Source organism: Magnolia sinica, chromosome 15 (assembly GCF_029962835.1).
Source record: "Magnolia sinica isolate HGM2019 chromosome 15, MsV1, whole genome shotgun sequence".
Lineage (NCBI taxonomy): Eukaryota > Viridiplantae > Streptophyta > Magnoliopsida > Magnoliales > Magnoliaceae > Magnolia > Magnolia sinica.
Genome location: NC_080587.1, coordinates 5586536 through 5601023, shown reverse-complemented (window position 1 = coordinate 5601023; position 14488 = coordinate 5586536). Strand labels below are relative to the sequence as shown.

The 14488-nt window shown below is 40.0% G+C and overlaps 1 long non-coding RNA gene across 5 annotated transcripts in view; it reads right to left on the bottom strand.

The window, feature by feature from the left end:
• LOC131227560 (uncharacterized) overlaps nt 1–13802 on the bottom strand; it is a 29973-nt gene extending 16171 nt beyond the window's left edge. For all 5 annotated transcript variants that reach the window (XR_009162363.1, XR_009162362.1, XR_009162364.1 and 2 more), the window contains exon 1: nt 13367–13802. This is a non-coding gene — a long non-coding RNA (uncharacterized LOC131227560). The remainder of the gene's footprint in view (nt 1–13366) is intronic.
• Nucleotides 13803–14488: the final 686 nt, after the last annotated feature.

Below are 14488 nucleotides of genomic sequence, written 5' to 3'. Positions count from 1 at the left end.
CCTGATATCTTATCCAAGGATATACACTGCAGGAACAGCTCAGATATTCCACTAGTGTGCAATATTGGCTATAAATGCATGTGGTCTTAGAAAACCTTTGTAATGTGTAATGTAGGTTCATGTACTCAATTTTTACATACACAATATGCATACATATTACTGGAAAAAAATCATCATGTGGCCACCTAGGTGCCACCTATGCAAATTGGCAACTATGACAGAAGCCAAACTAGCAAGTACGGATTGTCTTCCTCCCTGATGAATGAGGCTTAGAGTCCTCGAAATGCCTTGAATGTGTACCTACAACCGAATTTCTTGTCCTTCTACTCTTAAACCCTGTTAGCAACTATGCTTCCATGCATATCGCTTGAAAGATGAAATATTAAAATCTACAAACTGAGTTAGGCACATATCCAGCACCGGAACTTCGAGGAAATGTTCCAGGTTGTATGCAACAATGTTACTCTAGTAAAAGTATGGGAGTCGAGTGCTGCTAAGATTAGGGATGGTCGATTCTCTAAATCCATATCTCAGGATGCCAACACGGCAAGGAATGGTTAAAACCCATAAATATAATCAAGTAAAACTCTTTCCCAAGACTTGAGTTTTAGCATGAATGTATGATTCACCACAATTAGAAGCCCAGTTGACCTAGAGTCCAATTCAAAGGAAGGGAGGATCCCTTATCAACGTATTGGAGTATTGGACTCGGGACTCAAGTACTCCAGTTTTTTTAAGGTTATTTGTATCATAAACTTTTGGGTCAACCTAAACCCGACGGGTTGGGTCAGATTGTCAGGGTCTGCAGTCTGGGTTAGGGTTCGTAAGTGCCAACCCAATTTAAAACCATATTTGGTTCAAGTTGAGCAAATTCAACTCGGGTTAGGCCACGTTGGGAATAATCACATGCATTTGAGTCAGATTGGGTCAGGTTAGGTCGGTTGGGTCAATCATATAATAATTTGAGTTGGGTTTAGGTTGGGTACCTCAGGTTGGAATTCGGGTCAAGTTAGGTTACGGGTTGAGTTGGGCTCAAGTTGACACTCAACCCGACCACCCACCGGAGTTGCACCCTTAAATCCAAAACTTCAAAAGAACACAAACTTTAACAGTCACACTATTTCTCAAAAATACTTGTTAGAATCTTAATAATTTTGAAATTTTAGTGATTGATAATTTAGTTTTATACAAAACATATCTTAGATTAGTTATCAACATAACATATCTCATATTTTTTAAATTTCCATATTTAAGAATTTTAGCCCACTTATTATATCATGGGAATAAAACACATGAACTCCTTTTTTAGAGTATCTAACAACCAATAAATGTGTTGTATTTTAAATATATATATATATATATATATATATATATATATATATATATGTATATATATATATATATATATATATATATATATATATATATATATATATATACACACACACACACACACACACACACACACACACAAGTGGAATTTCACCACCTATGGGTACTCGAACCCTTGACCCGGTGTTGAAACTCCTGAGAGTCTACCACCGGAGCAAGAGTAAGGACCCATAAATGTGTTGTATTAAACACTCATCCATACCTAAAACACAGGGAAATTCTATTTTCCCTTCACTAAGCTTAACATGTCCAACCTCTTTTAATTATGCATAACAAATTCTCATTGAATGAAATTCATACTCACGTTTTCCCTGGTTATCTCACGACTTACCCTACAAGGATGATGCATTGATTATTGTATTAGGGAAAATTTAAGGCAAAATGTTGTATGGGTAGCCATAAAAGAAACCTCTTTCTATGTGTTTTAGAAATGGAGGAATTATATGAAGCGCAACCCAAGGACTTGCACAGTATACTTGGGTTCTCAATTGAGTAAGAGGGATCTTTGGTGTAGTGATTCAAACCATTTGCCTGTTGGATCTTACTGCGGAAGGACCATGCTCCGACTTCTGACTAGAAGATCCAAGCCACCAATGTTAGTATTTTTCTTTAGTTAATGTGAATTGTTGTTGTATTTCTCTTCCTGACCATCACCATCATCTAAGCCTTGCCCCCAAATAATTGGAGTTAGCTTCTTGACCATCTAGATGGCAACCAAAAATTGAAAGGTGAGGATCATTCTATTGAGGAGATTTTTTGGGCATGGCCCATCCATGGCATGTTGCATCAAACCAACAATCCGGATAACTGAACCATGGGGCCCTACCTATTCAAACTGAAAATGATGCAGGACATGAAATTCAAGTATGATGTGCAAGAATTCAGGCTTAGATCATACCAATTCAGAAACAGTTACACAAATTCCACATCCCACATGATAGTCCAAACATTCAATGAAGGGAGAATTTATGAGGGTCCAGGCCGACACAAACTAGGGTTGGACCAATAAAAATTACAAGCCAAATGATATCAAAGGGAAATAGAAATCAACCACACATGTATAAGAATCAATCCCTAATCCAAGGGATTCCCCAATTTCAATTCAAGGAACCCTAAGGTGAAAAAAATGGGCAATTAAATTAGGGCTAATGCAAACTAAGGTTAGGGTTTAGGAAATAGGAATGAAAAGAGGAAAACTAAAGGAAAACCTGACCCGGAGAAAGCTCCTGCGTGCAGATGGTGACCCAGAGCTGATGCACGTGCGCGGGTGGGCTGGCCGCACGTGTGATGGAAGCCCGCCTCCCCAAAGTGATACCTAGGCCTTGGTCGGCCAGGGGAGACCTCCAATCCCTCCAAGTTTGACGATGATCCGACGTAAGGTCGAGGCGTAGTGCTCCACCAAAGTTTCAGCCCTTTTATAGGTTCAGATTTTGGAAACTGGCTATAGGGGAATGAATACCTGCAAAAGCTAGGAAATTCAAAGCAATAATGATGATAGAAGATGAGAGATATGGATGGAAGAGGGTAGGGGCGGATGGAGATAGATGTGGCTTTGCACCACGGTAGTTAGCCCTTCGAAGAAGGGAGGGCTTCGCACCCACTTTTGAATTCTTCCACAACTCACGAAGAGAGCAAAAAAATAAAGCAGGAATTTTTATTAAACTTGAATGAATCAAAAGAACTACAAGGGGTGCCTATTTATAGGGAAAACCCTATACCCCAAAACTCGCGCCATGTGCGCAACCTATTACTTGGCAATGAAGTAAAATAAAATAAAAACCAAACAAAGAAATCTAAAGCGTTCATGATGTTCTAAATAATAACAATAAGCAAAACCTAAAATATGAAATCAATCCAACTAGCGGGCCATGATCATGAGATCCCATGATTGGTTTTTCGTGATTATCGGGCCCACTCTTTTGAACCAGAACTCCGTCTTCTAGCATGGGAGCCCTCCCTGGACGTCATCATCGATTCAAATCGACGGTGGGGCTTTCCTTCGTGTGTATGTGCATAGGGGGTGGCATGCATGCGTGTGATGTCCACATCAATTCTCCCCAGTTGCGAAGATTTCGCCACTAGCGAAATAAAACTCTTGAACAACTCTAGGATGTTAGGTTCAAGTCTCTGAAACTCGTCCTCAGTGAGCCACATGCTGTCTGAAGTTGGGAATGACTTCCATTTAACTAGGTACTTCTGAAACCCGCCGTCCGACGTTGAAACTATCTGATGGTCCAGGATATCCGCTACTTCTTCTCTGGGTGTGTGAAGGTTAGATATGGTAGATAGAGGCTGGGAAGAAAGGTCGGGAAGAGTAGGTATGGGAGGTAGAAGCTGAAAAAATGGATCGGGACGGGTAGGTATGGGAGGTATAAGCTGAAAAAATGAGTCGGGATGGGTAGGAATGGGACGTAGACGCTGGAAAAATAGGTCGGGAGGGGGCCATGGATCAAGGGAAAGGTCTGGGGAATCAGGATGGTTAGGTGAAAGGCTGGACAATCCGTCAATGACCCCTTGAAATGTAACTAGATCCTCCACATTTAATGTGGAACTAATTCCCATGGATGGTGGAAGATTTGCCCAATACGCATTGAAATCATTTCGTTTCATAATTTTGAATGGTCCAGTGTTATACACGTGTAATTTTCGAACGGCTTCATGAGGGTACTGCTATGGCCTGATGCGGATCATAACAGTCCCTTACATTGAATTCTTTGAAACATTTATGCTGGTTTGCAGAAAGTGAGTAATGTTCATTACCAGTCATGATCTTCTGCCTGATTTCTTGATGCCATGAATGAATGTGATGCGCAAAAGACTCTGCAGGCTCTGACGGCCTATGGGACAGTGACATAAGGACAAGATCAATAAATTTCTCAGGTTTATAACTAGTAATGACTTCATAAGGACTGAGACCTGTAGACCTATCGACAGAACTATTAAACACAAACTCGGCTACAGGTATTACGGTGTCCCATGTTTTTGTGTGCTCTATATCCCTCCTAGGGGAAGACTCATCCGGTAGATCATCAGGAACGACATCACGGAACTCATCCACTACCAGAATGGCCTCAGTAGGTAACTCTACACTAGCCTCTGGTGCACTCTCCCTAGCCACGAGGCCACACATGTTGTACCCCTCAAAATAATGATCTTGATGTCCCTCATGTGATGGGGGTATGGGTGCAGGCCCATAACTGATTCATTGGCCACCTCCATTCATTGGTCTATCCTCCTGGCCACCTGCCTGAGATTGACCATCTTCCCTAATGGTGGGGTTTATCCAGAGGGAGGCCTCTATTTGGTCAAGGCGTTGATCTATGCTTCGTTCCAAGCACTTACCCCAAGACTCGATTGTTGGGACAGCTTGTTTAGTGACTCTAGTAGTTGCTCCATGTTTAGTGTAGGGTGCTAGCCAAAACCATGACACGTACGTGTGAGCATACAACTTGCTAACTCCACCTAAGGACTTTCTACGACGACTATATGGGATTAAATGATCCTATGAGACTCTATATGAGGGGACTATGCAATGTTACTACAGCAATATAATTAATAAAATATGGGACTATGGACTCCTAAAAGCTACATGTGATGGACTAGATGCATGACGGACTCAAACAAACTAACCCTAAACAAATAACGTATTCCCCTATAAGAACCCTAAGCTATGATACCAAATTTGATGCAGGACATGAAATTCAAGTATGATGTGCAAGAATTCAGGCTTAGATCATACCAATTCAGAAACAGTTACACAAATTCCACATCCCACATGATAGTCCAAACATTCAATGAAAGGGAAATTTATGCGGGTCCAGGCCGACACAAGCTAGGGCTGGACCAATAAAAATTATAAGCCAAACGATATCAAAGGAAAATAGAAATCAACTACACATACATAAGAATCAGTCCCTAATCCAAGGGATTCCCCAATTTCAATTCAAGGAACCCTAGGATGAAAAAAAATGGGCAAATAAATTAAGGCTAATGCAAACTAAGATCAGGGTTTAGGAAATAGGAATGAAAAAGGAAAACCTGGCCCGGAGAAAGCTCCTGCGTGCAGATGGTGACCCGGAGCTGACGCACGTGCGCGAGTGGGCTGGCCGCACGTGTGATGGAAGCCTGCCTCCCCAAAATGATACCTAGGCCTTGGTCGGCCAAGGGAGACCTCCAATCCCTCCAAGTTTGACGATGATCCGACGTAAAGTCGATGCATAGTGCTCCGCCGAAGTTTCAGCCCTCCTACAGGTCCAGATTTTGGAAACTGGCTATAGGGGGATGAAAAGCTGCAAAAGCTGAAAAATTCAAAGCAATAATGATGATAGAAGATGAGAGATATGGATGAAAGAGGGTAGGGGCGGATGGGGATAAATGTAGCTTCGCACCACGGTAGTTAGCCCTTCGAAGAAGGGAGGGCTTCGCACCCACTTTTGAATTCTTCCACAACTCACGAAGAGAGCAGAAAAATAAAGCAGAAATTTTTATTAAACTTGAATGAATCAAAAAAACTACAAGGGGTGCCTATTTATAGGGAAAACCCTATACCCCAAAACTCGCACCATGTGCGCAACCTATTACTTGGCGATGAAATAAACTAAAATAAAAACCAAACAAAGAAATCTAAAGCGTTCATGATGCTCTAAATAATAATAATAAGCAAAACCTAAAATATGAAATCAATCCGACTAGCAGGCCATGATCATGAGATCCCATGATGGGCTTTTCTTGATTATCGGGCCCACTCTTTTGAACCAAAATTCCGTCTTCTAGCATGGGAGCCCTCCCTGGACGTCATCATCGATCCAGATCGATGGTGGGGCCCACCTTCGTGCGTACGTGCATAGGGGGCGGTGTGCGTGCGCGTGATGTCCCCATCAGAAAACCAAGGAATATTGCATGCACTCAGCATGAGATCGTAGAACTCTTAGATATGATGACCATGTTCAAGTCAGTTTTCCTTTGAGGCATGTTTGGAACTTTGGATACATGAAATCTAAGGGGAAAGAAAAGGAAATGGAGAAGGGCTTCCATGGATGTGACACTTTAGGTCAGAAGGAATGATTCCACATAGCAATTATTGTACTTTTCCATAGTAGCACAAGAAACTATGTGACAATGTCTCACAAATATGAGATTTTCACTTACCATCCAAACAAGACCTCTAATGTTGGAGTCCAAGGAAAAATAACAACAACAACAACAACAAGAATAATAATAATAATAATAAATGAAAAAATGAAAAAAGAAAGTGTTCCTTCTTTTTTCTTTTGAAAGGTGAAAATGGTTCATTCCACTTCAACTCAACAAATCTCACTCAAATCTAGTGTTTTGATCACCAAAACAGGCCAAGATCTAGTATAAAATGATTTTTTAAGCTTCCTCCATGGTTGAAATGATTTTATTTTTTTTAAGTTAAAAAATTTTTTAAAAAAAAAAAAAAAGAACTAGAGAGAAGTTGGCAAATTTTGACATGGGGAGTTTGTGGCTGTATCGGCACAATACGTCCTATACTGGCTGATACAGGACTATAACATTGATTTTTTTTAACTGACCAGCCCCTTTATCACGTAGCAGGGGTGGCTGATCTGAATACAATACAGCCATATCGTAACTGAACTTCAAAACCATGATTTTGTCCTGATATACATACTTCATGGATATACCAGCAACATGATGGCCTCAAAGTATTGACAGTTGAAGGAGAAGAATCCTCATCACGTACCAAGGTTTAAGGTCTCCAACAAGGGTGGGAGACTTTTGTATGATGAAAATGATGGAAAAGATCCTTACACTTGATTGCCTTCAAGATAAAAAAAGCAGAGTTTTCCTAATATGTACATAATGTGTAGAGCAGAGAGAATGATAGATCACATGTTCATCTATTGCAAGGTAATGAGGAAAGTGGGGAATCATTTTTCAATCTCTTGAGTGCTAGTGTGGGTTGCTGAAAAGAAGGTAACAGAAGTAGTAGGGGATTCATATAATGGACCATCTTGAACTAGCATTTTGATAGTGTGGAGGATGAGCCCTTCTGTTATGTGCAACAGATAAGGAAAGAAAAACACTTGAAATTTTGGGGACAAATTGGAGATGGAAGAGGAGGTAGTGGACAATAAAAGAAATTTCATCATGCATCTCCACTATAACTTGAAAAACATATGCAATCAATAGTCAAGGAAAAGGGAAACTTTTGCTATTAAAGTGGTAAAAATGCATCTACAATTTCTCTTTCTTTTTGAAGTCTAAAAAAAGCATTTGGATTATTGCGAGTTAAATTTTCACTCTTTTTTTTTTTTTTCCTTTTTCCTAAGATCAATTGGAAATTTAGGACTGTCCACAAATTATTATTTTTTTTAAAGGAATGTCCAGATTAAGAGTGTTACGAGGTGAGTGATAATGAATTTGATTGACATTTTCAGTCCTGATTGCTTCAAAGGTCAAATGAAGTGGAGGCTCATGCACTTTGACATAGACTACAGATATTTTACTCCCTTATTGACACAATTACTAGCAGATAGGGATGCCATTAAATGGGATTCGTCATAAGAAGTGGTTTCTCTTAATATTTTAATTAACAATTGACAAAACTGAAGAATGGGCACCAAGGCCGAATGTTTTATTTTTCTTTTACTTATTTTCCTTTGCAAGAAAGGTGTAAAAAGACTGTCTATTAGCTCAAAAATGCATTTCACTTGTCATATCAATATTTTATGCTACCAGTAGAGGTTTGGTTACTAAAAAAGAAAGGAAATAACAGGTGTGTGTATGCATATATATTACATACATGCATGTACATGTATATAAAAGTCATAACAGGTTATCACCATCATTATCATCTAAGCCTTATCCCAACTAATTGGGGTCAGCATTAAGTCATAACAGGTAATCAAAAGAAATATTGTAGTAAGGTACACATAAGGCACCTACGATAGCGCTAATTAACCAAATATAAAACAATACAAAAAGGGCAAGGGGAAAGGCTAGGAGGACATAGGCGGAGGTAGTAAGAAAATACTTAATGACATGCGGTTTAACAGAGGGTATTGTCCTTTATAGAGTGGAATGGTGGAACAGGATTTGTGTAGCGACCCCAATCAATTGGGATAAGGTTTAGATGATGGGTAACACTTGCATACCTTGTGTAGGTACCTACTGTGATCATGTTCTCTAACATGGGGGAAACAACTTAACGTGAATGAAATCCACCCTGTCCATCGGGTAGATCATTTACATAGTTAAATTATTAAATTTTGATTGTTCCTCAGGCAAGTAGAAGATTCTGTTATCAAGCGAACATCACTAATGTGGTTGACTTGGTTATTAATAAAAATTAAAACTACCATATTATACAAGTCGGCAATGTTCTATTGACAAAGGTCTTCCTAGCCGCACCACAACAATTGCTAATCTAACCAACTCGGTCATTCACCATTTTTTTGAAGGGTAACAAGACTTTTTATTTTTTATTTTTTTTGTAAGTCGACCGAGAAAACCTTTGGCAGTGACATTATAAACATCAATGGCCTTCAAACAGGAGACCCAGTCCACTATATCCCGCTCTACTCTTATCACCACCTTAGAAATCTATCCACTCAAATTCCCAAAACAATGATTATTCATCTACCCCCAAATGGCCCATAAGATAGCCATCAGAGCCAGCTGCCACACCACTTTGCCTTCTTTTCCTACCCCACCTTCATGCCAAGATGATATAAGAGCTTCAATAGACCCCAGCATTATCTAAGAGGTATTAAAGGTTGAAGAAGACTCCCCAAAACTTCTTTAGCAAATTGGCAATGAAGGAAAAGATGGTTAACCGACTCCGCCTTGTTCATACCCATTAAGCATACTTGGGTAGCACCATCGATCTTGTCTGGAGATTGTCCACTGTGAGCACCCTTTTCATACCCACTAAATACACAAATGTTGCTACCTTTGAAGGGTCCCTACAGGACCAAGTGAAAGATATATGGTCACAAGTATCTCCCGATGATACACCTCTAACCAACTTGCAGAGTCATCAAACCGAAAAACTCCCCGCCTTGTCAGTCCTCCACTGCATAGCATCCCTTTTACCTAACAATGGATGGCAACCATGAAGATGATCCATCAAACTTAAGAAATCTTCCCCTTTTATAGAGGACATATTCCTTCAACAAGAGGGAGACCATATCACTGCATTTACACCATAGAGTAGAATCGATCGAGCATAATGTTCTTTTCCATTGCAAGCCAAGCTAGTCTAAGAAAAACTATTTGAAGAGGACCTCTTCAATCCACATGTCCTCCCATAACCGAATTTGCCCACCATCCCCAAAGAAAGCTCGTCAACTTACATAGCCAATTTGCATTAGACCTACTATTATCATATGCACCTTAATAAAGATTAGCTATCCTTTCTCATTTGGCATTCAATAAGCAAGTGTTAGGGCAGTTTAAAACTCTTATTTCCTTTTTTGGGTCCAGAACTCAAGACCTGACAATAACAATCCAACCACCAAGACAGAGTGGGGTTAATTGTTAATCTATAACTGGAAATCATTGTTTTAAATAGAAACGCTATGTAGCGTGTAAGCTACATAGCATAGCTTACCCGTAACATTGTGTAGCTCATGAAAATAACTTAGTTGCTTGTAGCCTGTGCTACACGATAATTTGCATACACTACACACTACATAGCTTACATTACAAGTTATTTTTCACAACGACATTAACATCAGTTGATGTTTTCAATGATCTGTTACATTTTTATATTTTCAACAAAAAGTAGTTAATCTTTCAATGCTTTTTGTAAAATAATATATGCAGCAATATTAAAGCAGTTTCATTGCTCCACCTTTATACTTAATCATTACCATTTCCTATTGCTTTAGGTTGCATTTGGTTGCACCAAATATCATGAAATTTTGTTAGATTTCATTATTATGTCTAATTTGGTCCAGAATATCAAGAATTGGTGCAACCAAGCGCAACCTTGATTAAAAATCTAGTAAGTTGCATATAGCTTACGCCTCACACTTCAGAGGGTGAACGCTACTAACGCCATTCTCTATTTAAAACACTGTTGGAAATTGATTATTTAACCAATATTAGTTAAAGACCAAAGAAAAGACCATGACGGCAACTTGTTTTACAAAAGTTGAAGAGTAATGAAGCCATTAACTAAGGGTGCATTTGGATGCCAACTAAAATTAATTGCTACCAATCACTCGGATCATCATCATCATCTAGGCCTTATGCCAACTATTTGGAGTCTGCAACAAGAATCCTAGCATTCCACTCTATCGAGGATCATATCCTCAATTAAAACATAGGACATCAAATCTTTTCTTGCTACATCCATTCACGTCCTTTTGGACCTTCCCTTTGCCCTTTCAGAACTATTAACTTGAACCAACTCACTCTTAACCAGTGTTGTTCTTGGTCTCCATTGCACATGGCCAAACCATCTAATTTTCTTTCCCTCACCTTATTACCTATTAGTACTATTTGTAAGTTCCCTCAAATGCATGCATTTCTAAGTCTATCCTTTCACCTCTTCCCACTTATTCATCTCAATTCTCAACATCCTCATTTCAACCATGCTCACCATATGAACATGTTGTACCTTAACTGCCCAACATTCTATCCCATAAAGCATGGCTGGTCTTATAGTTATCCTATAAAATTTCACGTGCAATTTGTTTGGTATGCAAAGACCACATAAAACCCCAGAGGCACATCTTTGTCTCATCCACCCAAGCTTTAATTTTATGAGCAACATCCTTCTCAATCTATCTGCTCTCATGAATTATCGATCCAAAATATCAAAAAATAATCACTTCAATAAAGAGAAACATGTTCTAAAAGATGCTCCACTCCATTCATTATGAGGGACTACTGTCAAATCTGATTATTTCAAGTCCATCTAGAAATACACAGGATTGTAATCAGGAGTTGGTTGTCATTATGAACTGTTAAACAGCTACATTGTGCTAATCTTGAAGGCCTACAAGAAGCTACAATGAGAAGAAGAAAGGAGGAGGAGAAAGATGGAAGAGAGAAACAATGAGAGTGAGAGACAGCAAGAACATGAGATGCTTAGGGTTTATTGAAACCCCAGCCCTCTACTCTTATTTATAATAGTAAAAACATGAATAGGGCATGCAGACCTCACTGCATGGACTTGGGCTCAATGGGCCTTATTCAACTATCAACCTTTCAACACTCCCCTCAAGCCAGATCATCCTAATAGGCCCAGCTAGAAATAAGGGCTAACATGATCAAACCTAACAAAGAAAGAAATTCTTCTTTAACATGAACTAAAATCCCACCATCCCCAACTTGGTCCGTCCATCTTTACCGAACTGATTCATAACAGTTCTAACTAAATGGGTGTTTCCAATTCCTAATACGACGCATCACCAAAATTTAGGTAAGTGTAGCAAATATACAACGAAATCTAGCACTTGTCAATAGGGATATGGGGAAAGAAGAAAGAGAAGATGTGACAAAGTATTGAAAAGATAATGGACAAAGATTCTTGTTGGAATTGATAGATTTGATCTGTTTATTATGCAGGAATCTATCCACTTAGAGGAGAAATTTTGTTGAAAATAGATGGGGGCAAGAAATAAAAACAATGACGAAAAAGACATTGGTATGAAGCAGAATGGAAATGGAGAGAGATCTCCATGAGAGCACAAGCAGACTTCAACAAAATCTGAAAATTAGCATAACATAAGGAAGAACTCCGCCATCTGAACCCTAGCAAATGTACAGTTCACTGAGTCACTAGATTCCATAGATGTTGAGCCCAAGGCTCAGTGATCTAACATCCAAACCATGGAGCTCACCATGGATGGTGGCAGAGGCCCCATGAATCAACCAAGTAAGAAGATCCTACTTGCAACAATGCCTTAACAGGTAGTTGAGAAAAGTAAAAAAAAATGTAGAGTCTACATTTGCCAGAATATAAGCCAAGGATCAAACAGTTGAGATCTTTCCATACAGGATATCAGAGAATCACCCACAATGGTAATGCCACTAAATTTTCCATTTGAATTCCCAAAACCGTGGGCCCTACATCAGCAGAATCATGCACCCTAGCTAAATCATGACAAACAACCTCGTGCAAAACTCCATTCTTCTTTTATTTCCCCATTTCACATCCTTAAAATTCAAAAACGAAATGCTATATACTATCAATTCATTCTCATATATAGATATTGTAATATGGAGCAATGATCCAGTATGAATTCTTCTTGCCTTTTCTCTGTGGGGCCAGGTGGACTGAAGCACGATCATGGGGGAACATTTGATAGGAGGGCCCACCTTGGATTGCTCATAACTTGGTATTACCATGATTGTTTATCAAAGACATCCAATTACTCCACATCCATTTCACATCCCCTTAATCAGACGCCATTGATCACCCCATCATGGTGATTTTAGGGAACTTGCAGACCAAGATGGACTCCATTACAGACCATAACTGGGACCCACAAAGGAATTTTTCTACTGAATTATTGCAGTCGTCATATAACGAAGTTGGATTACATTTCTCCCTTTCTTACCACTGCAACAAACACCTGACCTTCATGGCCCAAGTACAATGCGTCAGACAATGCTCGACTCAAATTACCATCATTTTCCATTTGGGTGGGCCCCAAATTTCAGTAATCGAAACCACTGATCAGGTGGGCCACATTGTGGGTGTGAGCAAGACAGAAAATCTCTTCCAGCACACAATTTCCAACCATTCAATTGCCGACTTATTTTCTCGTTGTATACGACTGTTGGGTGTATTTTCTTTCCGATCATCCATTTGCCAGCTGATTATAGAGTGGCTAGGATCATCTGAAATGTGGGAATTTCTTGCTGAATTGAAGGTGGGTCCCACAGAAATGCCGGTACTAAGGATTGTACATTTCATCCAAAAAAAAAAAAAGGTCCAACAACAGAATGGAACGTTGGAATTCAGAAGCCTGACCTGCCATCTCATACGCCTGCTGTTGGCGACCTCCGACTGCCTTCCCCGATCAGACCTGCAGCACCATCCACATTATCATTCCACTCTACTTCCTTCCCCTCTTTCCTCAGCAATACCCCATAATACCCAGAACCGAATTGCTGGAATTCTCCACACCAGCGGCGAATTGCATGGCTCGGGTCTAGAGACTAATAGGATAGCCGTCGGGTAGTTCTTTGGACGTGGGGCCCACATGGGACGGCATGGATGGTGATGATGATGGTGATGATGGTGGGGTTCGGGAGAATTGGGTGGTGAGGGTTACAAGAGAGGAGGTGACGGACCACCATTTGGAGTGGCATTCAGGTCTACGTAACCATTGAAGTATGTGGCCCAATAAAACTGCAGCAAGCAGAATTTTCTAAGGATTGGATTCCTTGCTGCAAAGGAGATGAATCTCCTTTCAGATTTTCTATTTGATTAGTCAATGTCAGTTTGATAAGACGTGGCCAATTACATTACAACCAAGAAGAAGCTCTCGCCTTTTAAAGTGCGTGTGACAGTCAATTCGTCCATGCCCCACAGCACTAGCCATGCTATTTTCTCTGTGCCTGGGGCTGTTTGGGGACCATAGATATGTCCTTGGTAAATCTGCTCCGTCCTTCTGTTTTGAAAGACCTCAATAGGATAGGATTTTAAAAATCAGACATCTAGAACTCATGGGGGCCATATCACACGAAACAGTGGGGATTGAACGCTTGTCGTTGACAGAAGTTTTGTATCCTGATGATATTTCTTCCTGGAGTTTATCTGATGTTAATAATTCTATGAACGGTTTGGATGGCATATAAACATCATTGCTAGCTCAGAAAAGTTTCAACGATGGACGTTGTTGTTCCCACTATTTTTTTTCTGGTGTGGCCCACCTGAGTTTGAAACAAATCAGATGGACGGAGTGGATTTGTCACAGACATCTCCATGGATCCCACACAGCCAAGGGCACAGAGCAATCCGCTCTCCCTATTGCCATGCTTAAAAGACTCGGCCTAAATGAACCCAAGTCAGGGCCGAATCGGCCTGACTCGCCCATTCAGCCAGGGTGACTCGGGGTTGAGTTGTGGCATCCAACTTGATAAGGTCTTC